Source organism: Mesoplodon bidens, assembly GCF_964165515.1.
Source record: "Mesoplodon bidens genome assembly, chromosome: 1".
Lineage (NCBI taxonomy): Eukaryota > Metazoa > Chordata > Mammalia > Artiodactyla > Ziphiidae > Mesoplodon > Mesoplodon bidens.
In genome coordinates this window covers 114231550-114253543 of record NC_138176.1, presented here as the reverse complement: position 1 = coordinate 114253543, position 21994 = coordinate 114231550, and the positions used below count along the sequence as shown (strand labels likewise).

Here is a 21994-nt window from a genome sequence, read left to right as displayed (position 1 = left end):
GATGTTATCAATTTTCCAATTTAGTTAAATTTCCACCAAAAGCTGTGGGTGGGGGAAGGAGGATGGATCTTAGAAATGGTATTTTAATGGGTAGTAAGGCAGACAGAGAAAGACAAACATCATATGGTATCGCTTATACGTGGAATCTAAAAAAATGGTACAAATGAAGTTATTTACAAAACAGAAATAGAGTCACCGATGTAGAAAACAAACTTATGTTTACCGGGGGGGAAAGCAGTGGGAGGGATAAATTAGGAGATTAGGATTGACATGTACACACTACTATATATAAAATAGATAACTAATAAGGACCTACTGTATAGCACGAGGAACTCTACTCAATACTCTGTAATTACCTGTATGGGAAAAGAATCTTTAAAAGAGTGGATATATGTATAACAGATTCACTTTGCTGTACACTTGAAACTAATACAACATTGTAAATCAACCATACTCCAATAAAAACATTTTAAAAATGGGTAGTGAATGATGTGTCTCTCCCTAGAATATAAGCTCCTGGAGGGCAGGGGCCCTTGCCTGTTTGCTCTCCATGCTGGATCCTCCGTGGCCAGAACAATGCCCAGCACACAGGAGACACTCAACAAATGTTTGTTAAATGAATTACTGTCCTTATTTTTTAAAAAAGTATAAGTGCACATAACAACATGCTACTGTTTTTTTTTTAAATTTCACATTATGGACTATTTCCCTTATTTTATTTCCTGTTTACTTTTTGTTGGGCTTGTTGTTTGTCAGTCCAGGTTATAATTCTTTCCTGTATCTATTACACTTTTTAAGTACATATTACAAAGCAGCAAAGAGAAACTTAAAAAGCAGCGACCAATTCCCTTGAGAGGTAATTGTGTTTCTGCCTGCCTGAGGTTCCATTTTTACAACCAAGGCCATGTTACAGGATATACTACCTGGAGGGATTTACCTGATCTTCTTGTAGTGTGTGTGTGTGTGTGTGTGTGCGTGCGTGCGTGTGTGTGTGTGTGTGTGTGTGTAAGGGTTTTCAATGAAGTCAGCAGAGGAGACTGATCCTAGTATATGTCTATGTTAACTCCATCTTTATAAAGCTAAAATCTCTCAGCAGCTAACGGTACCCCCTCCATCCCTAGTATTGCAGAAGAAGCACTAAGAGTTGGGTCAAAGCCCTGGGTGTAAGTCCAGCTGCACTCATAACCTCAGGCACATCACTCACCAGCACTGGCTTCTGATCCCCTATTTGTATATTGAGGTGGCTGATAGATTCGCTTATCGCTAAGATGCTCCACATTCCCAGGTCTCTGAAAGTGTCATCCTTAATGATGTGTTAACTCCCTGGTGTATCAAACATTTTAAACAGTCTCTTCCTGTTAATCTCCTAAGAAGCCCTCCTCCTTGCTCGGAGCTCATAAATGCCCACGTCTCGGCAGTGCATAGACACTGGTCTAATTACAATCCTAATTTTTTTTCACACAAGAAGTATTCCTGTGCTTCCCTGGTGGCGCAGTGGTTGAGAGTCTGCCTGCTAGTGCAGGGACGCGGGTTTGAGCCCTGGTCTGGGAGGATCCCACATGCCGTGGAGCAACTGGGCCCGTGAGCCACAACTACTGAGCCTGCGTGTCTGAAGCCTGTGCTCCGCAACAAGAGAGGCCGCGATAGTGAGAGGCCCGTGCGCCACGATGAAGATGGCCCCCGCTTGCCACAACTAGAGAAAGCCCTTGTACAGAAACGAAGACGCAACACAGCAAAAATTAATCAATTAATGAATAAAAACTCCTACCCCCAACATCTTCTTTTTTTTAAAAAAAAAAAAAGAAGTATTCCTATGTCTTACCAGCTAGATTTTGTCCCCTAACTCATCTCAATACTGTTTTTGTTTGAGTCCTGTTCCTTCCCACTATCTTCACTAGTACAAAAAGCAAACTGCTCACCATATGTATATACAGTTTGTAAGAGTTTGGGCAGTTTCTAAAAGAACAAAAATTTCTCTCTGCAATTTTTTACTTCTGCAAGGTGAAACCCAGAAGCTCCGAGATGTTAAGGCCACTATTCATTATTCACCTGGTCGTGTGGAGACCTGCCTTTTAGCATCTGCGCGGCTCCAGCAGGACCAGGCAGGCTTGCTCTCCCATCAACACAGTCACGGTTCTGCTCACTGAATTGGAAACTTGTGCGGAAGAAGCAAAAACAGGACCTTCAGTGTCGAGACACACAAATGTTAACACTTGACAGATTTTTGTGGTACTAATGAGGTCCTGCTAAAACATGAACTGTCCTTTAAGTAAAGACCATATTACATGGCATATCTGACTTGATTTCTCATCATCTGGAGAAAATGTTACCAAAATCAGTGTCTGGACAGACTCATCACCCGGATGTAGACGAGCGACATGACTCAGAATTACTTGTGAAGGTGGATGGGGACAGAATTTAGATCTGTGATCTTTATTCTTGCTCTGATTATTATGTTATGCTACTTTTTAGGTTAGTTTTGTAAGAGTGAAATCAGAAAAGACTGATTTTTGTGGTTTTTAGGGTCTTACTGAAACCTCATTCATTACCTCTTTTCTGAGTAGCTAATAGGTACAAGCTCCTTCGGGGGAATCCACCTACAAAGATAAAAGGACCTGAACCCTTGACCTCAAGGCCTGCCCTCAGATATGCTGGGGAAACAGAGTCGCACACGAGTAACTAAAATACAAGGCAGAAGATGGTGCACTTCAATAGGGAGAAAGAGATCAAGTCAGAGGGCAGAGGTTGCTTCCAACAAAAACACCCAGAGGCGCTTTCTTCGAATCAGAGGCATCTGAGATGAGCCTTGATGAGGGTCTGGAGAGTGGGGACGGGGAGGAAAGGACATTTAGCCAGAGGTCCACGTAAGCCCAAAAAGAAACAGCAACAGATGGGGCCCCTGTAGGGTGTTTTGTCTGAAGCAAAGGCAGTGAGGGGGTGACGGAGGGAGATGAGGTGGGAAAAATGGGCTGAGGCCTGAAAGCCAGTCTCAGGAGATGGAAGTCACTGAAGGGCTCTCACCAGAAGCAGGGCATCCTCGCAGCTGTAGAGGATCAGAGCTGGAACACGCGCCCAGGGAGAGTGGGGCGGCCAGGCCATTTGAGGGAGAGGGGGGAAGCATGACTGACTCAAAGGCAAGAATTATGAGGCCCCCAAACCACTCCTTTGGGAGAGGAAGGGATAAAGCTAGAGCCACAGCAGGGATACAGCCAGGACGTGGGCAAGCGAGCGGAGGTGAGACGAAGAGCGAGTTTGGAGGATGACATGGATGAGACAAGATCTCGGCAGGAGCTGAGGATGTCTCTGGTCCTTGGAAGAGGCCGGGGCAGGAGACAGAGACATGGATGCTGACATGGTCACAGGAGGAGAGAGAGGCCGTGGAGGGCATGCAGTGAGGTCACAGCCTTGAGGAGCACCCAACGGCCTACCTTTTGGTGGTGAGGGAGGGAATGAGAAAGGAAAGCAGAGGAGGGAGGTCAGACAGGAGGAGAGAAAAGGTCAGGGCTCCAAGGGCCATGTGAAGATACGGTTTGGTGAGGAGAAGAGTGTTTGTGAAAGCAGCTCTAGCAGAGTGGTGGCAGCCAATGCGCTGCTTCATTTTCTCCTGTCTTTGAAGCCTCGGCTTAGACATCACCAGCTCTAGGAAGCTTCTCCAAACTCTCCGTCTGGGTGACGGGCCCTGGGTGCTCCCACAGCATCCTGGACCTGCCACTCCCCAGGGCGCTCGTCACACTGGGTGGGGAGGTTTGCAGTATCTCTTCTGCACTAGACTCTAGATTACGAGGCAAAGGGTCTTGTCCATGCTGTCCCGTAGTGATTAAAAGGCGTCTGAGACAGGTAACACAGAAGATCTGCGGGAGGGGAAGTGAGTGGGAGGGAGGGAGGAAGGAAGACTTAAATACAGCCCAGGCTCTGGGTTCTCCAGACCGGAGGATGCTGCTCTTCAAGCTGCTGTCCTTACCCCTCCCCCATTCCCTCCCACGCTGCTCTCTGGCCTCATCTCCTTGGTCACAAGTTGGGCACCTCCACCCCCAATCCATCCTTCTCACCTGGCTCCTGTCACCTAGTCACTGTCAACCAGCTTAGTGATACGTTTAAAAACACCCTAGATGTGTCCGTCAGCTGTGGGCCTTGCCAGTCCTTAGCTCTGCATGATTCTACTCCACCAGTCTTGCTCTAAATGCTGAGTATTGCCGGGGGAAAAGAAATGACAAGCCTCACACATTCATGAGCTCACAAATCTGATCTCAGCTGGGTCCCAGCTGCTTTTTGGTCATTCTTGGTTTCCTTTCAAATTGTCCTCATCAAGGCCCTATTGGGTCCTGTTCCAAAGCTTTTCCGTTCCGAGATTTCTGTTCAGAGGACTCGTTTTAATTCTGAGTGAAGTTCAAGTGCCATCTGTTGGGTTTTTGGAAACAACCTAAATGTCCATCAATAGATGAATGGATTAACAAAATGTGGAATACTATTCACCCTTAAAAAGGAAGGAAATTCTGACACATGCTACAATAAGAATGCACCTTTAGGACATTATGATAAGTGAAATAAACCAGTCACAGACATACAAATACTATATGATTCCATTTATATGCGTTACCTAGAGGAGACAAATTCAAAGAGACAGAACGTAAAATAATGATTACCAGGGAGTGGGGCAAGGGGGAATGGGGAGTTAGTGTTTCATGGGGATAGAATTTCAGTTTGGGAAGATGAAAAAGTTCTGGAGATGGTGGTGGTGACAGCTGCACAGCCATGTGAATGTACCGAATGCCTCTGAACTGTATATACCTAAAGACGGTCAAGATGGTAAATACTGCATGTGTACCTTACCACACGGGTCCCCAACCCCCGGCCGTGGACCGGTACTGGTCTGCGGACTGTTAGGAACCGGTCCACATAGCAGGAGGTGGGCAGTGGGCGAGTGAGCAAAGCTCCATCTGCGGCTCCCCGTTGCTCGCATTATGGCCTGAACCATCCTCCACCTCCTCCCTCATCAGTGGATAAACTGTCTGCCACGAAACCTCTCCCTGGTGCCAAAAAGGTTGGGGACCACTGTTTTACCACATACAAATTTTTAAAAATCTCCTTAGGAAATCTGAAGGTAACCACAAAGTTGAACGCCAATGGTTTATATATCCAAGCAGGCTAAAGAAAACCCCCATTTTGTAAAACCTTTCCATTGTGAATACGGGGGGAATTACCTTATATTTGGGCAAATTCGTTAACCTCTGCTGAGAATTCTTTGAGTAGAAAGTTGGCTAGGTGACACTAATTTTGCACTTTGGTGAGTTTATAACCTGGTCGTTGGGTCCCATTTCTGCTTAGGGAGCTGCAGGAACCAGGTGCTGAACAAGAGTCCCCCGTGGAGACTTGCACGTGGTGATTTCACACCAGGCTCCGAGCACTAGCAACCCCAGGGCCAAGAAGACACTTGGGGAAAAGCTCTCAACTCAGAGATGAACGTACTCCGTGTGCCGTCCACACGGGGGGATGGAGTGATGGGCCGAACATGCTGACAGACTGATGGGGAGGGTACTAACCAGCACCAGATTGATGGGGCCAGGTACCGGGTTTCTGGGAAACGTGCTCTTCTGGACTGTTCGGTTCATCTTTAAATGCCTACGCTTAGGGACTTCCCTGGTGGTGCAGCAGTTAAGAATCCGCTTGCCAATGCAGGGGACACAGGTTTGATCCCTGGTCCAGAAAGATCCCACATGCCACGGAGCAACTAAGCCCGTGAATCACAACTACTGAGCCTGCGCTCTACAGCCCGCGAGCCACAACTACTGAGCCAGTGTGCCACAACTACTGAAGCCCGCGGGCCTAGAGCCTGTGCTCCGCAACAAGAGAAGCCACCACAATGAGAAACCCGCGCACCGCAACGAAGAGTAGCCCCCGCTCACCGCATACTAGAGAAAGACCGTGCACAGCAACGAAGACCCAACGAAGCCAAAAATAAAATAAATACATTTATTTTTTAAATGTCTATGCTTAGCTAACTAATAAAGAGCCCCATCTTTATAATTTTGCAAACTAAGGGGAGGATAACTGAGTGGGAAAGCACTCAACAGGTTGGTTAATCTGACTGTAGCCTAAATCTGGTTGGAAACCACCATGAAGACCAAAGTTATCACTGCCCACCTGGTGGCAGCAACCTACACGACAGACAAAGAGCCTGAGAAGAAATGCCTCCCTTGCAAATGACTTAACACCGAATTACTTAACTAGCTGCTTTGGGAGAACAACCAACGTTAAAGCTTAATGTCTCTGCTTTATGAAAATATTTTAGTAAATGGCTTTCAAAATAAGATTTTAAATGCCTGAGTGTGCCAGAGTAACAGGGCTTATATAGCAAGGATTTAGACTGTTCTAAATCTTCTCCCATCACTCAGCCAGTGCAACTCAAGCACCTTTCAATGCTATGAATTCCCAAGACAGACCCAACATCCATGTAACTCTTCTGAATGTGTTTACTGATTATCCACTTCTAAACATCAGGACTAGACTATGTCTCCTGTTGGGTTTTTCTAAGCAATTTATACTCCATATTTTTTTGCTTGTTTTTTGGCTGCTTCATTGCTGCGCGTGGGCTTTCTTTTAGTTGCGGCGAGCACGGGCTACTCTTCATTGCAGTGCGCAGGCTTCTCATTGTGGTGGCTGCTCTTGTTGTGGAGCACAGGCTCTAGGCACGTGGGCTTCAGTAGTTGTGGCTCACGGGCTCTAGAGCGCAGGCTCAGTAGTTGTGGTGCATGGGCTCAGCTGCTCCACGGCATGTGGGATCTTCCCAGACGAGGGCTCGAACCCATGTCCCCTGCACTGGCAGGTGGATTCTTAACCACCGTGCCACCAGGGAAGCCCTATACTCAATTCTTTTCCTGCAAATTAATTACTATTGTAGTAACTGTTTACTTTCATTTTTATTTTTTACTGAAGTATAATATACATATAGAAAATTGGACATATCTATTTATTTGAAAGTATACAGGCATAGCCTGGAGATATTGCAGGTTTATTTCCAGACCACCACAATAAAGCGAATATCTCAATCAGGCAAGTCACACGAATTTTTTGGTTTCCCAGTGCATATAAAAGTTATGCTTACACCATCCTGTAGTATTAAGTGTACAATTGCATTCTGTGTAAAAAACAATCTACATACCTTAATTTAAAAATACTTTACTGCTAAAAAATGCTAACCATCATCTGAGACTTCAGCGAGTCATAATCTTTTTGCAGTAGTAACGTCAAAGATCACTGCTCCCAGATCACCATCACACATATGATAATAATGAAAAAGTCTGAAATATTGCAAGAATTATAAAATGTGACTCAGAGACACGAAGTGAGCAAATGTGGTTGGAATAATGGCGCTAACAGACTTACTGGAGGCAGGGTTGCCCCAATTTGTAAAAAACACAATATCTGCAAAGCGCAATAAAGCCAAGAGCAATAAAACAAGGTCTGCCTGTATTCCAGCAACTGGCTTTTAGAAATGTGTTTCAGTCAGGATACATTCATCAAGCACCTATTCAGTGTTGGCAACAATGCAGACCCCTGATACCGCAAGGTTACGATCCAGTAATGGGACAAAACCATGCACATAAACATTGATACCACAAGGAATAACGTGTGAAAAAGGCACAGACCGAGTGCCAAGGGAGCACAAAGGTGGGCAGGAACTCGAGTGAGACCTCAGAAACAGGGCAAGTTTCACTGAGGATGAAAGAACTAAATCTGGAAGAATAGGGATTTGAAATGAATGTTATGGTGCTTTGCTAGGATGAGAGCAAACCTGTGGGTTTGTATACATTTAGTTCTTTCTTCTCTTCAGCGAGTTTTCTATCCAATTACAAGGGAGACCTGCTACTTCTGGAGTTGAACTGAAGGTCAAAGACTGCAGTGGGCTGTTCCTGTGACTTCAGGGCGGGGACGCTGAGGTGTAATTTCATACCTTGGCTATGGTTTCAAAGATGAAAGAGGGAGGGGTTTTCCCTTTGGGGGTGAAGTATAGTTGGTTATTGTTCAGAAATATGACAAAGTATTTTACAGGAGATTATGGCCTATGTTTCTGCCTATATTTCTGTCATTCACAAATCCTGGGCCGGAGGATAAAGCGACGCTGAAGCACAGACCAATCGAAGGTTCGAGATGAGGAAGTGCATTCGTGAACTCTTCATTTCAGTCTCTGATTTTCCTGTGCTGCATAATTGTGTGCTAGCTGAAGAAAGACCACCTGGCTTCAAGGACCAATATATGAAAAGTTTACTGAGCCAAAATACCACCTAAATGTCTGGATGATTTAGTCCATCACTTTTTTTTTTTTTTTGTGGTACGCAGGCCTCTCACTGTTGTGGCCTCTCCCATTGCAGAGCACAGGCTCTGGATGCGCAGGCTCAGCGGCCATGGCTCACGGGCCCAGCCACTCCGCCGCATGTGGGATCTTCCTGGACCGGGGCACGAACCCATGTCCCCTGCATCGGCAGGTGGACTCTCAACCACTGTGCCACCAGGGAAGCCCCATCACTTTTCTTTGAAGAAAACACCAAACACACACACACAAAATAACAAGTACTCAAAATCATACTGTTTTTCAAAAAAGCAGCAAGAGATACAAAAATCTTTTTCTCCTAATCTCTCAACCCAGCTCCCTCCCCAGAGGTTACAACCTGGGGCACATGCTTCCTCGGTCCTTACTGACAGCCACGCTCGCAACCTATATAGAGATGTTGTTTAGCCCCAAACCATACTAGTCTACAACTTGGTTTATTTGTTTAACAATATATTCTGAGTATCTTTTAAGGTCAGTGGTCTCCCCTCTTTTCAATGGCTTAATAGTATTACACGTGTCAAAGTACCAAAATTCACTCAACCACTTCCTACCTATGTGCACGTAAGATACCCGTAACTCTCCTCTGTTTCAAACACACTCTGTTGTGATGCCTGTGAGATCAAGTCCTTAAAGCAGGACCACTGGATCAATGGGTAATAGATGGCTGCCAAATAATTTCCTGAAAGTTGTATCAATTTACACTCTCAAACATGTATAAGGGCAGCTGCACCCTGAAACCCACACCAACAGGAACTTTAAGTGAAATTCTAGCCCACTTGTAAAATTCAAAGGCATTATAGTCCACAGGGCACTGAACAATAATGAGAATAGAAGCCGTTAGGTCAATTAGAGCAGATAAAGTAAAGGACCCGTGCAATTTAATGATTAATAAACAAACTTCTCTTTACGCTGCTCTCAGGGAAATAACTACTAAGTGTTAGGAAGCAGGCATTTTTGCCCTTTAGCTTGTACCTGTCTTACCACATTTTCTTTTGACTTGGTCCCAAAGTAGAAATAAGTCAAAGACACAGGCATGAATAGACTCTATCAAATTAGAGTACTATGATTTTTCTTTTAAAATTTCATTTCTGGAAAGCAATCTACAGATTCAACACAATCCCTATCAAACTACCAATGGCATTTTTCACAGAACTAGAACAAAAAATTTCACAGTTTGTATGGAAACACAAAAGACCCCAAATAGCCAAAGCAATCTTGAGAAAGAAAAATGGGGCTGGAGGAATCAGGCTCCCTGACTTCAGACTATACTACCAAGCTACAGTCATCAAGACAGTATGGTACTGGCACAAAAACAGAAATATAGATCAATGGAACAGGATAGAAAGCCCAGAGATAAACCCACGCACACATGGTCACCTTATCTTTGATAAAGGAGGCAAGAATATACAGTGGAGAAAAGACAGCCTCTTCAATAAGTGGTGCTGGGAAAACTGGACAGGTACATGTAAAAGTATGAAATTAGAACACTCCTTAACACCATACACAAAAATAAACTCAAAATGGATTAAGGACCTAAATGTAAGGCCAGACACTATAAAACTCCTAGAGGAAAACATAGGCAGAACACTCTATGACATAAATCACAGCAAGATCCTTTTTGACCCACCTCCTAAAGAAATGGAAATAAAAACAGAAATAAACAAATGGGACCTAATGAAACTTAAAAGCTTTTGCACAGCAAAGGAAACCATAAACAAGATGAAAAGACAGCCCTCAGAATGGGAGAACATATTTGCAAACAAAGCAACTGACAAAGGATTAATCTCCAAAATATACAAGCAGCTCATGCAGCTCAATATCAAAAAAACAAACAGGACTTACCTGGTGGCGCAGTAGTTAAGAATCCACCTGCCAATGCAGGACACACGGGTTTGAGCCCTGGTCCAGGAAGATCCCACATGCCACAGAGCAACTAAACCGTGCGCCACAACTACTGAAGCCTGCACACCCCAGAGCCCTGCTCCACAACAAGAGAAGCCACAACATTGAGAAGCCCACGCACCACAACAAAGAGTAGCCCCTGCTCGCCACAACTAGAGAAAGTCCTGCACAGCAACGAAGACCCAACACAGACAAAAATTAATTAATTAATTAACTGAAAAAACCCCAAACAAACAACCCAATCTGAAAATGGGCAGAAGACCTAAATAGACAGTTCTCCAAAGAAGCTATACAGATTGCCAACAAACACATGAAAGGATGCTCAGCATCACTAACCATTAGAGAAATGCAAATCAAAACTACAGTGAGGTGTCACCTCACACCGGTCAAAGTGGCCAGCATCAAAAAATCTAGAAACAGTAAATGCCAAGTGAGGGTGTGGAGAAAAGGGAACCCTACTTCACTGTTGGTGGGAATGTAAATTGATACAGCCACTATGGAGAACAGTATGGAGGTTCCTTAAAAAACTAAAAATAGAACTACCATATGACCCAGCAATCCCACTACTGGGCATATACCCTGAGAAAACCATAATTCAAAAAGACTCATGGGGCTTCCCTGGTGGCGCAGTGGTTGAGAGTCCGCCTGCCGATGCAGGGCACATGCAATTTGTGCCCCGGTCTGGGAAGATCCCACGTGCCGCGGAGCGGCTGGGCCCATGAGCCATGGCCGCTGAGCCTGCGCATCCAGAGCCTGTGCTCCGCAACGGCAGAGGCCACAACAGTGAGAGGCCCGCGTACCACACACACACAAAAAAAGACTCATATACCACAATGTTCACTGCAGCACTATTTACAATAGCCAGGACACAGAAGCAACCTAAGTGTCCAACGACAGATGAATGGATAAGGAAGATGTGGCACATATATACAATGGAATATTACTCAGCCATAAAAAGAAACAAAATTGAGTTATTTGTAGTGAGGTGGATGGACCTAGAGTCTGTCATACAGAGTGAAGTAAGTCAAAGAGAAAAACAAATACCATATGCTAACACACATATGTGGAATCTAAAAAAAGAAAAAAAAAAGGTTCTGAAGAACCTAGGGGCAGGACAGGAATAAAGACACAGATGTAGAGAATGGACTTGAGGACACGGGGAGGGGGAAGGGTAAGCTGGGACAAAGAGAGAGAGTGGCACTGACATATATACACTACCAAATGTAAAACAGATAGCTAGTGGAAAGCAGCCGCAAAGCACAGGGAGATCAGCTTAGTGCTTTGCGACCACCTAGAGGGGTGGGATAGGGAGGGTGGGAGGGAGATGCAAGAGGGAGGAGATATGGGGATATATGTATACGTATAGCTGATTCACTTTGTTATACAGCAGAAACTAACACACCATTGTAAAGCAATTATACTCCAATAAAGATGTTAAAAAGAAAAAATAAATAAAATTTCATTTCTGGGAAGTTCATTATAGAAAAAAGGGACTCAAGGTCCTGAAATGATGACTGTGGTTGGGTGGCACAAATTTGTAGTGGGAAGAGCAGTTTGCATTTCATCACTTTCTCCAGGAATGAAAAACAGAGAAAGGAGGTGGTCCTAGTCCACCTAACCTAGGGCTGGGCAAGGCAGGTTCCACCCAGAATCAGCAAGAGCATCACCAACATGGCTGATGAGTGGAGGCTGTTAGCAGCTAAACTTATGGGCAGAGGGAGTGAGGGGGAGGAAGAAAAAAAACAGACCAGGTTAGGTCACCGATGTGGGAGGGATTGTCCCCAGGGATAAGATGTGACGGTTCCATGTATGGAGAGCACAGTGAGAAGGCAGGCAGGTCACTGGAAGATACAACCCAGAATAAATAAATGTAGCCTAGAAAAAGTAAGGTGACACAACTTGCAGTTAAACACCAAATGGGAGATAGAATCGGATCATTATCTGTTTTAGGCAAAATTGTCTAAGGTATTAAAAGGCAGAAAGAAAAGATCCACAGCTCTTAAAGATCCTAGTCAAGTTCACCTGGTATTATTCACGTAGTTTTCACTTTCTAATGGTTAGTGCATCTATTCATTGATTCTAACGTAGCACCTTCCATCACCGTGTTAGAGGAGAGAGAGTCAACTCTGTAGACTGATGGGAAGGTACATAAATGAAGCACAAAGGGAGCAGGGAGACTAAGGAGCACAAGGCAAGAGAGATTAGAGACTGAAATTCATAGCATCGAACAGGTGATTCCCATTCTAGCAAAACCAACCCCTTGAAATTCCTTCTCCCTCCTCTAAATGCCCAGACAGCTCTGTCTCAAGAATCAACCTTCTGACAGCCTGTTTAAGGAAAGTGCAGCCTGTTTGGACTGGGAGATGGTGACTGCAAGGCTAAAGGGAGTCCCCTCTCACCAGAGGTAAAAATACCAAGTGTAAGGAAATTCCCTGGCTGTCCTAATGCACTTCCATTGCAGGGGGCCCGAGTTCGATCCCTGGTCGGGGAGCTAAGACCCTGCAAGCTGTATGGCACAGCCAAAAAATAAATAAAATAAAATAAAGGAACTTAATAAAATCCAGATCAATCATGTAAAATTCACAATGTCTGCTATGCAATAAAAAATTAATAAACATACAAAGAAGGAGGAAAATCTGATTAATAATCAGGAGAAAATATGTCAATTAAAAAAAAAAACCTTAGGGCTTCCCTGGTGGCGCAGTGGTTGAGAGTCCGCCTGCCGATGCAGGGGACACGGGTTCATGCCCCGGTCCGGGAAGATCCCACATGCCGCGGGGCGGCTGGGCCTGTGAGCCACGGCCGCTGAGTCTGCGCGTCCAGAGCCTGTGCTCCGCAACGGGAGAGGCCACAATAGTGAGAGGCCCGCGTACCGCAAAAAAAAAAAAAAAAAAAAAAAAAAAAAAAAACCCTTAAAAATACCAAGTGCAGGTTCTGGGCAAAGTTCTCTAGTTTTATCTGGTTCCCCATCTCTAAACTTCACATCAGGGGCGAAGTAAGGAATTACCAAGTATTTCCTAAAAGCAGAATGATCTGATTTTCCCTTAGAGAACAAACAAAAGGACTTGCCAATCTATCAAACAGATCTTGCTGGAGCTTGAAAGGATTGCTGCATATCCAGAAGGGCAGGTAGGGGCCTGCTGGGCTGATTCACAGAAGATACCATCTACGGCAAGTGCTGGTGGGGTCCATTCCCTGTTCTTAAAACACACGTAACTGCTTCGGGTTTGCAGAGGGTCTCTGCCAAGGCAATGAGGCTGCTGGACGGGATTGTGCCACCCACCTCTCAGTCCACTTTAAAGACAAGAGCAACCCCTCCATTTACCAATTTTGTTCCAGTAGTGTTTACCCTAGTGCTAGTCTGCCAGACTGACAGCACTGAGAACTGTGGAAAAGCCTGTCTCCCTAGATTTAGGCCAGGCAAGAGGCCCAGCAGCAACTGGTAACACCAAGTGCTACCGATTCAGAAATGCTAGGCATGAGGGGGTGGATGGGGGTGGAGGGATGATGGACAAGGCCCCAGGTCCCAGCTCAGCCACTCAACCACTGGCTCAGGTCCCCTCTGTGAAACAACATGATTTCGATGGTCCCCTTCAGCTCTAAAGATGCCAAGTTGTCAATTTGAGCATCTGGGCCCAAACCCACTTTCTAAATGGTCAGGATTAGCAATGCCAAGCCTCCCTGCTGATTTAGTACCAGGAGGCACCAAGCTCAGGAGATAAGGTATAGTATAGACAGGGCTCCGGCCTCTGTCAGAACAGACGGTGTGCGGGAGAGCTGGGAGGAAGGTGAGAGCCCAGAGGGTATGTGAAGGGCCAAGGCTACAGGGGAGAGTCGCGCCTGAGATACAAAATATGTGTCCTTGGAAATAAAAGGCTTCTGTTTCTTTGGTGAATAAATAAGATACAAAATTAATCTTGGGCCGCTACTTTAGCATCAGTTGTTAAAGACACTTTTCTGTCTTGGCTATTATATTATACTTTGTATAATACTATCAACGGACCAGCATGCTTGGAGTTTCTGTGGTTTAAACTGGATGTATGTCCCCTGCCCGTCATTTACTCTGGGTAATATAATGTGGAACTTTGAAAGGTTTGTTTAATTTCAAAGACATCAATTAGCTGTTGATAGGCTTTCGATAGATAAGACAACATGTTTTTTAAAATTTGGTCATATTTATGACTAGGAATTGACTTTGAGTCCTTACAGCTTGCTTAGTGGAAGAACAAACTGTCAGTGTGGCCTATTAGGTCTAGCCTGTAAATGGAGATGTAAATGTAGTCTAAGGAAATATATAGCCTTATATGGTGGGGACTGACACTTGGATATCCACCATAGCAGTATTGAGAACAGTAAAACAGTTGAAACAACCTCAAAGTCCCATAATTGGGAAACTCAAGTAACTCTATGGCATAGAATATAACAGGATGGGGATGGGATGTTTTCCCACTGTCTTAAGAGTTTTAATTGGGGCCCCAAGCTGAGGACAATGGTATGCATACACCCCACGGAGAGGTACCAGGTAAACCCCAAAGGACCAGCTGAGAAGGGCCAAGCATAGTGGTATGAGCCCCACCCTCAGCTCATAGAAGAGGAAGAGATTTCTGTGAAGGACTCAGTGGAAGAAGTGAGAGCGGAGGCTGCTTTCCTTCCTCTGCCCACAAGGAGGAAGGGGCAGCTCTTGGCTCCACCCCCCAAGCCAAGTGAAGGGGGCCTCAAGGTCACCACTTGTTGGGGGTGCATGCCGGAAGGGGAAACGGCCTGTCACTCCTTAGCCTGATGCTTGTTGATGTGTAGATACTCATAGTGACAATCCCTCTGCCACTGGGAGACCCTACCCTGTGTGTATGAGGAGAGAGAAGCCAGCTGGAGCTTTCCTGATGGTCGGACAGTGGGGTGAGCTTGCCACTGCGAGTGGACCAGAGCCATCGCCATCTTGAAAGGACCCTGTCCAAGGTAAGAGGTGCAGGATGGAGGCCTGGGAGAGAAGGAGCTGGGGTTAGCTGTTGGGGGCAGCGGTGAACATCCAGCTGGGAATGCTTTGCCTGTATCAGGTAATTGCAGTGTTGAATTCCCACCTGCTGGGGAAGGGGAGGAGAACCAAGGTCACCTGCCCCTCATTCGGGCCTCAACATTTCAGATCAGGCCTGAGTTGGAGGTGAAGAGAAAGGCTTTGAACTTGGATGAGAGATTTAACTACTGTATGGAGTTCATTTCATTTAAGAGCTTAAAAAAAGATGAACTCACTTTTTCCCCACTGCCCACATAAGCTATTTTCTTATTTTTCGACAGTGGCCCCACTATGCACCTGGTCACCAGCTGGAACTCTCTGAAGCAGATCTCCAACCCTCCCTTCTCTTCGTTCCAAGTCCTGTCAGACACTGAATCCCTGACATCTCTCCCTCAACATGTGTTGTTATTACTTGGTTCTTCTTTTTCTTTTTTTTCCAAGCATTTTTAGGGGTTGAATGGTGACCCTCCAAAGATGCACATTGGAGTCCAAACCCCCAGTACCTCAGAGTGAGACTGTATTTGGAGAGAGGCTCTTTACAAAGGTGATCAAGTTAAATGAGGCCACGAGGGTGGGCGCTAAACCAATATGACTGGTGTCCTTAGAAAAAGGGGAAATTTGCACAGAGACAGGCACACGCAGAGGGAAGATGATGTGGAGACACAGGGAGCAGACGGCCGTCTACACACCCAGGAGAGTAACATGGCACATATCCTTCCCTCACGGCCCTCGGGAGGAACCAACCCTGCCCACACCTTGATTTCAGACTCACAGGCTCCACGCTGTGAAACAATGCATCTCTGTTGCTTAGGGCACCGCTAACCCCTTGGAATTACAATCCCCGCTCTTCATTCTTCCTTCCGCAGCTGCACTGGGGCCCCTGGGATGAGCTTCCTATAACAGCCACTTGGGGTCTCCTGGCCTCAGTGTTTCTTCCTACCCATCTCCTTGATAAGCCACTACAAGGATAACCTTTCTAAGACTCTCTTTTTATCCCATCATTTCCCAGGGCCTGGAAGATGAAGCCCGTACTTCCAACGTAGCCCTCAAGATTCCTCTAGAGCAGCACCTCCTTCGGTGGCAGTTAGAGAAAACATTGGCTGTTGGGGGACAGGTATGCTGGGGTGGGAGAAACAAGCCTTTCTCTGATCAAAGAAGCTTGCTTACGGGTTGAATGAGCTCAGTAAATGTCTTCTCTCTGTCTTTTCCCTCTGTTTCTGTGCTGAGACTCTGAGAAACTAAGGGAGGGTCTCTTAGCTTAAACATTCCGACTCAGCTTTCCTTGCCGGAGATTTAAAAACGCCCAATTTCACTGAAAGCTCTAAGTGTGTATTACTGTCCCCCCAGCACCTAGGAGAGTAGTGGTGAGACATTCTTGGACTCAAATACTGGATGGATGGATGGATGGATGGATGGATGGATGGGTCACCATCTATCTGCTTGCAATCTATTTCCAATTTATCAAAAACTGTCATACCACCACCTAGTTCACGAAGGCCTATGGCCTCCCTGCTGTATGAACAGAACAAACTCTTTAGTCCCCTAATATCTTGGCTGGATTTCTTTTTATTTATTTATTTAAAATTTTATTTTATATTGGAGTATAGTTGATTAACAGTGTTGTGTTAGTTTCAGGTGTACAGCAAAGTGATTCAGTTATACATATATATGTATCTATTCTTTTTCAAATTCTTTTCCCATTTAAGTTATTACAGAATACTGAGCAGAGTTCCCTGCACTATACAGTAGGTCCTTGTTGATTATCTATTTTAAATACAGTAGTGTGTATAGTCAATCCCACTTCGATGGACTTCTTCCCTTCCTGCCCCATCCAAATGTCATCATTCAAGGCACAATTCAAATTTGACATCAACTAACTCAACTTCTTGCCTTTACATCTAAAAAAGGAGTTTCTATCTTTCCCCATCCAACCCTTCTTCTAGTCTTGCCTCTGAAAAAGAGGTGAGGTTCTTTTAAAATGCTAACTCATCTCTCTGTACCTTTGATAACTTTATTTATCTAACATAGGGGCACATATATCTCATCTTCCAGGTTACAAATTCCTTGAGGGAAATCAATGTGCTGTGTCTTCTCCACAAGATATTGCTAAGGATGTTATCAATAAACAGTTGCTAAGAAAATTAATCCTTTCTACCTTCCACAGGGAAAACAAATCCCATTGATTATTCCACTTCTCTTTCTTCTCCCTCTTAATTTTTCATCTCTCCACTCCTGGTGATAACTTATCCTTTAAAATCTGTTGTTTCCCAACCTTTAAAAAAGCAGCTTTTCCTGTATCTTCCAACACCTTCAAATAAAAGTTTACTATTTTTTCTTTGCTACCTTAATGAATTTGACAGAACTACATAAACTTTCTTATCACCCACTCACTCCTTCAGCCTTTTGCAATTATGTTTTTGTCCCTATGATCGAGTTCCTTCCTGAAAGGTCCCAGTAACATCTGAAAGGACAAACCCAAAGGTGTCTTTGTAGGCCTCGCCCTTGACCACAGGATGATGTTGACAGCCCTTTCCTTGGCACGTGAAGCAATGCCCAATCCTGGCCTTTTTCTCTCTTTATTCAACATGTATTTATTGAGACTTTTTTTTTTTTTTTTTTTTTTTTTGCGGTACACTGGCCTCTCACTGTTGTGGACTCCCCTGTTGCGGAGCACAGGCTCCGGATGTGTAGGCTCAGTGGCCATGGCTCACGGGCCCAGCCACTCCGCAGCATGCGGGATCCTCCCTGACCGGGACACGAACCCGCGTCCCCTGCATCGGCAGGCAGATCCTCAACCATTGTGCCACCAGGGAAGCCCCTTATTGAGACTTTACTACGTGCTAGAGATGGAGGATACACTTACAAGCCAAAAAACACAGCAGTCCCTGCCCTCGTGGGGAGAGACAATGAAGCCATCAGCAAACATGTAACTGTAAACTGGGAAAGTGCTGCAAAGGAAAGTACAGATGCCTCGACCACTGACAGTGTTCTTCTCTGGTCACTCCTCTGTCTGCTTCTGAGCTCCTTTTCTTCCTCTGGCCTCCAGATTGTTCTTCAAGGCTCCATCCTGGGCTCTCCTCTCTGCTTTTCCACAAGGACTCTCTCATCGACAGTCCCATCCTCCCCTTGGGCTTCAAGTGTAACCTCCTGATGCAGGAATCCTAAACCAACCCCCAATGCAGCCCTTCCGAACACACATCTCACATACCCCAAACTCTGTAGACCATTATCTCCTTTTTCCACAGCCCACAAACAAACAAACAACTCTCAAGCCTAAAAACACACAAATCTTATCGTCCTCCTGAATTCTCTGTTGATATTGTTAGTAGCATCCCTCTCCCAATCACAGGCCTAAGACCTGGTCTCATCTTCCCTCCAGTCTCCCAGGGTCCCAGATACAGTCATGGGACCATCCCTTAAAACCACCAATACCTTCCATCTGCCTCTCTCTGGCACTCAAGGCTCTGGGACCCCAGATCCAACAGATCTTCCAGCCTCCCTGCCTACAATCTCCCAATACTTCAGCTCCAGGCAAAGTATTTGTCCCTGACTCTTCTCAGAGCCTTTGCTTACAGCACTCCTTCTACCAGGAGTGCTCTCACCCTGCCCTCAGACACACATCCTCGAATCTATTTCTGTTATCAATAAACATCAGAGGTGAGAGTAGCCGTTCAGACGGATGGTAAAAGGCCATGTAGCAAACTGGATGAAATGTGTGTGAGATAATATTAGGTAACAAAAGCAAGTTAGAAAATTGTCTACAAACAGTTTCTATAATTATCCTTAGGAAAACAAAGTGTAAGGGAATACATCAAGATGACAAAAATAGAGTATTCGGGTGGTGCAATTTTGGATGAATGTTTTTGTTTTTCTAGATTCTAAATTCCATTTAGTGTGGTTCTTAAAATACATGTATATTTCAAAATAGTTTTGGATTCACAGAAAATTTGAGAAGATAGTATAGAGCATTCCTGTACACCCTACACCAGTTTCCCTTATTACCAACACCATAAATCAGTATCACACTAATAATACCATATCATACCAATAATTTAATGTGGTTTTTAAACCTTAAAAAAATTACAGTTTGGTAAAACCAAAAAAATAGCATAAATAGAAGAAAATGTCATTTTTTTTCATAACTTCTAACTCTAACTTAGCATCCTAGTATTTACTGTTTTGCTTATTACCTCAGTTTCCTCTTGGCATGGATTCTTGGCTACAAACTGGAACAAATTTTGCTTTACTATCATTTGCCATACGTGTGTGCCTGTAGTTAAAGTAGTTAAAATTTTATTGTTTGACAAAGGTTCTGGGAAACATTTTCTATAACATAAAGAACCATGAGGGTGAATGAGACTCTTCGCTCCTAATGCAAGGGGCCCAGGTTTGATCGCTGGTTAGGGAGCTGGATCCCGCGTGCATGCTGCAACTAGGAATTCGCATGCCACAACTAAGAAACCCACGAGCTGCAACTGAGGAGCCTACCTGCCACAACTAAGACCCAGCGTAACCAAATAAATATATAAATAAATATTTTTAAAAAGAAGAACCATGAAAAAATTTTAAACAGCTGAACCATATCCACATTTAGAATCTAATGCTGTGTACACTGCTTCTCCAGGTCTGGAAGCTCTGCCTGGGGTCTGCCTCCCCCCACTCCCCCTGGTATATTTCATGTCCAAGAATACCCGGTCTCAGAACATATGCTCGACAAGTACCAGCTGTAACAAACTGTAGAAGTAGGATAGCTCTAATAGATGGGGTATTGATTGTAAATTACTAAAAGTAAAGGGTCCTTTATGAAATTTTATGACATGTCAGATTCCCATTTTGATGCCAGGACACCACAGTGTTTTTCCGTGGCATCATTCAAAAAAGGTGGCTAAAATTCTTAAGTGAAGTGGATTTTAGTTTTTAAACTATAAAAATCAATGAAATGGCAAATGTTAATATTCTAAAGAATGTATTTTCAACTTGCTTTTAATGTCTGAGCTATAGAAAATGAAGCATGGGCATGTTTTTGTTTTTGTTTTGTTTAAACGTTTCTCCCCTAGTGAGTTTTCTTTGTTCTAACTGCCAAGTTGGTTTCAAAGACTCTTTCTGGATATCTAGCAGTTAGAACAAATCCTACAGATTATGCAAAGAAATAACCAACTGTAGTAGGTAGGTACAGTGCTACTTTTTATAGGAATGTAAGACACCCTGTTTTAAAACAGAACTTAAATAAAAATCTCAAATAGGTTTTTCCCACTTTCTTTAGCTGATAAATCTTTTTTCATCTTTAAAGACAGTCTACTTGATAAAGCCAGAACTATAACACTGAAATCAGAAAGAATACTGAACAGTGTCCTAATGCATATTCTGTACCTAATCTTAAATGATTTTGGAAAATCACTAAAACTAAACAAACAACGTAACATTTTTGTATCTTCAAAGGAGTCTGTATCATGTTGCAGAAAATGTGCGGAGCAAAACTTTATTAAACACATTAAGGATTGCAAGAAAGGAAAAATTTATACTTTAGGTTCATTAAAATAGCTCAAATTCGGTCAATGTCAAAGTTAATCATTAGACTGTAATTCCAAGAAAAATGCTGAGTATCAGGATTAATAAATAAGAAAATAATATTCTCAGTGGGTGACTGAAGACCCCCAAATCAAAGTTCAAAGTAGCACCACTGGGCTTCCCTGGTGGCGCAGTGGTTGAGAGTCTGCCTGACGATGCAGGGGACACGGGTTCGTGCCCCGGACCGGGAAGATCCCACATGCCGCAGAGCAGCTGGGTCCATGAGCCATGGCCGCTGAGCCTGCTCGTCCGGAGCCTGTGCCCCGCAATGGGAGAGGCCACAACAGTGAGAGGCCCGCGTACCGCAAAAAAAAAAAAAAAGTAGCACCACTGACGATTTTCAAGAGAACCGTGTTTATGATTAAAATTGCTTGTTTTATCAACTATTGTATAACTCTGCTTTACTACAAAAGTGATTTGATTATCCAAGAATATCACTATTAATGATTACTGACTGATGTTTTAAAAGCAAGACTAAACAAAGCTTCAAATTTGTCTTGCTAAAAATTAACTTGGTATCAGTATTATAAAGAGAGCAGGACCCAACCAGTCTATCTTCAGGCAAGACATCCTTTTTGAGACATTTAGTGTTCTAACTATAGTTTAACACATGTGAGGTATTGTGCAGTTTTGCTAATGAGCTTTGAGTGAGTGAACAGAGATGGGCTGGAAAGTACAAGTAGTAACTGAAGCACACGGTGACCCAAGGAAGCTTCTGGAAGGATGTACCTCAAAAGGTGAACAATGGAATGTGACAAGCGATTCTCAACTTTTTGGTACATTTTTGTTGTATCTGAAGTTTAAAATAACAGTCTTTTATAATCAGAAAACAATAGATGTATTTTGGAAAAGGACAATTAAAATAATGTTAAAATGTGACATCTGATATCTGAACAAAGTAAAAGTTTTATAAAACATGACAAAAATGTTTTTAAACTACCCAGTTTTGTTGAGGCTTTTTAAAAAAATTCCTATCCACAGCATACCAACTACACACAAAAGAAAGCAACTCTCTAACTCAGCAACACAGATGGTTTTTGGCATCTGGATAAATGTTTATTTCCAAAAAATGGATTAAAGCTACCCCAGTTACTAAAAGTAACAGAAGTTGTATAGATGTGCTACATTACTGGGATGCTTAAAGATCATTTCCAAACTTATTATCTAAAAACCCTGTTCTTTCT

At 43.9% G+C, this 21994-nt stretch overlaps 1 protein-coding gene across 3 annotated transcripts in view; it reads right to left on the bottom strand.

The window, feature by feature from the left end:
- The window catches only part of EDARADD (EDAR associated via death domain), a gene marked incomplete at its 5' end in the record, with an annotated part of 56216 nt that overhangs the window by 13560 nt on the left and 20662 nt on the right, over positions 1-21994 (bottom strand). The gene's annotated exons all lie outside the window — the stretch shown is intronic.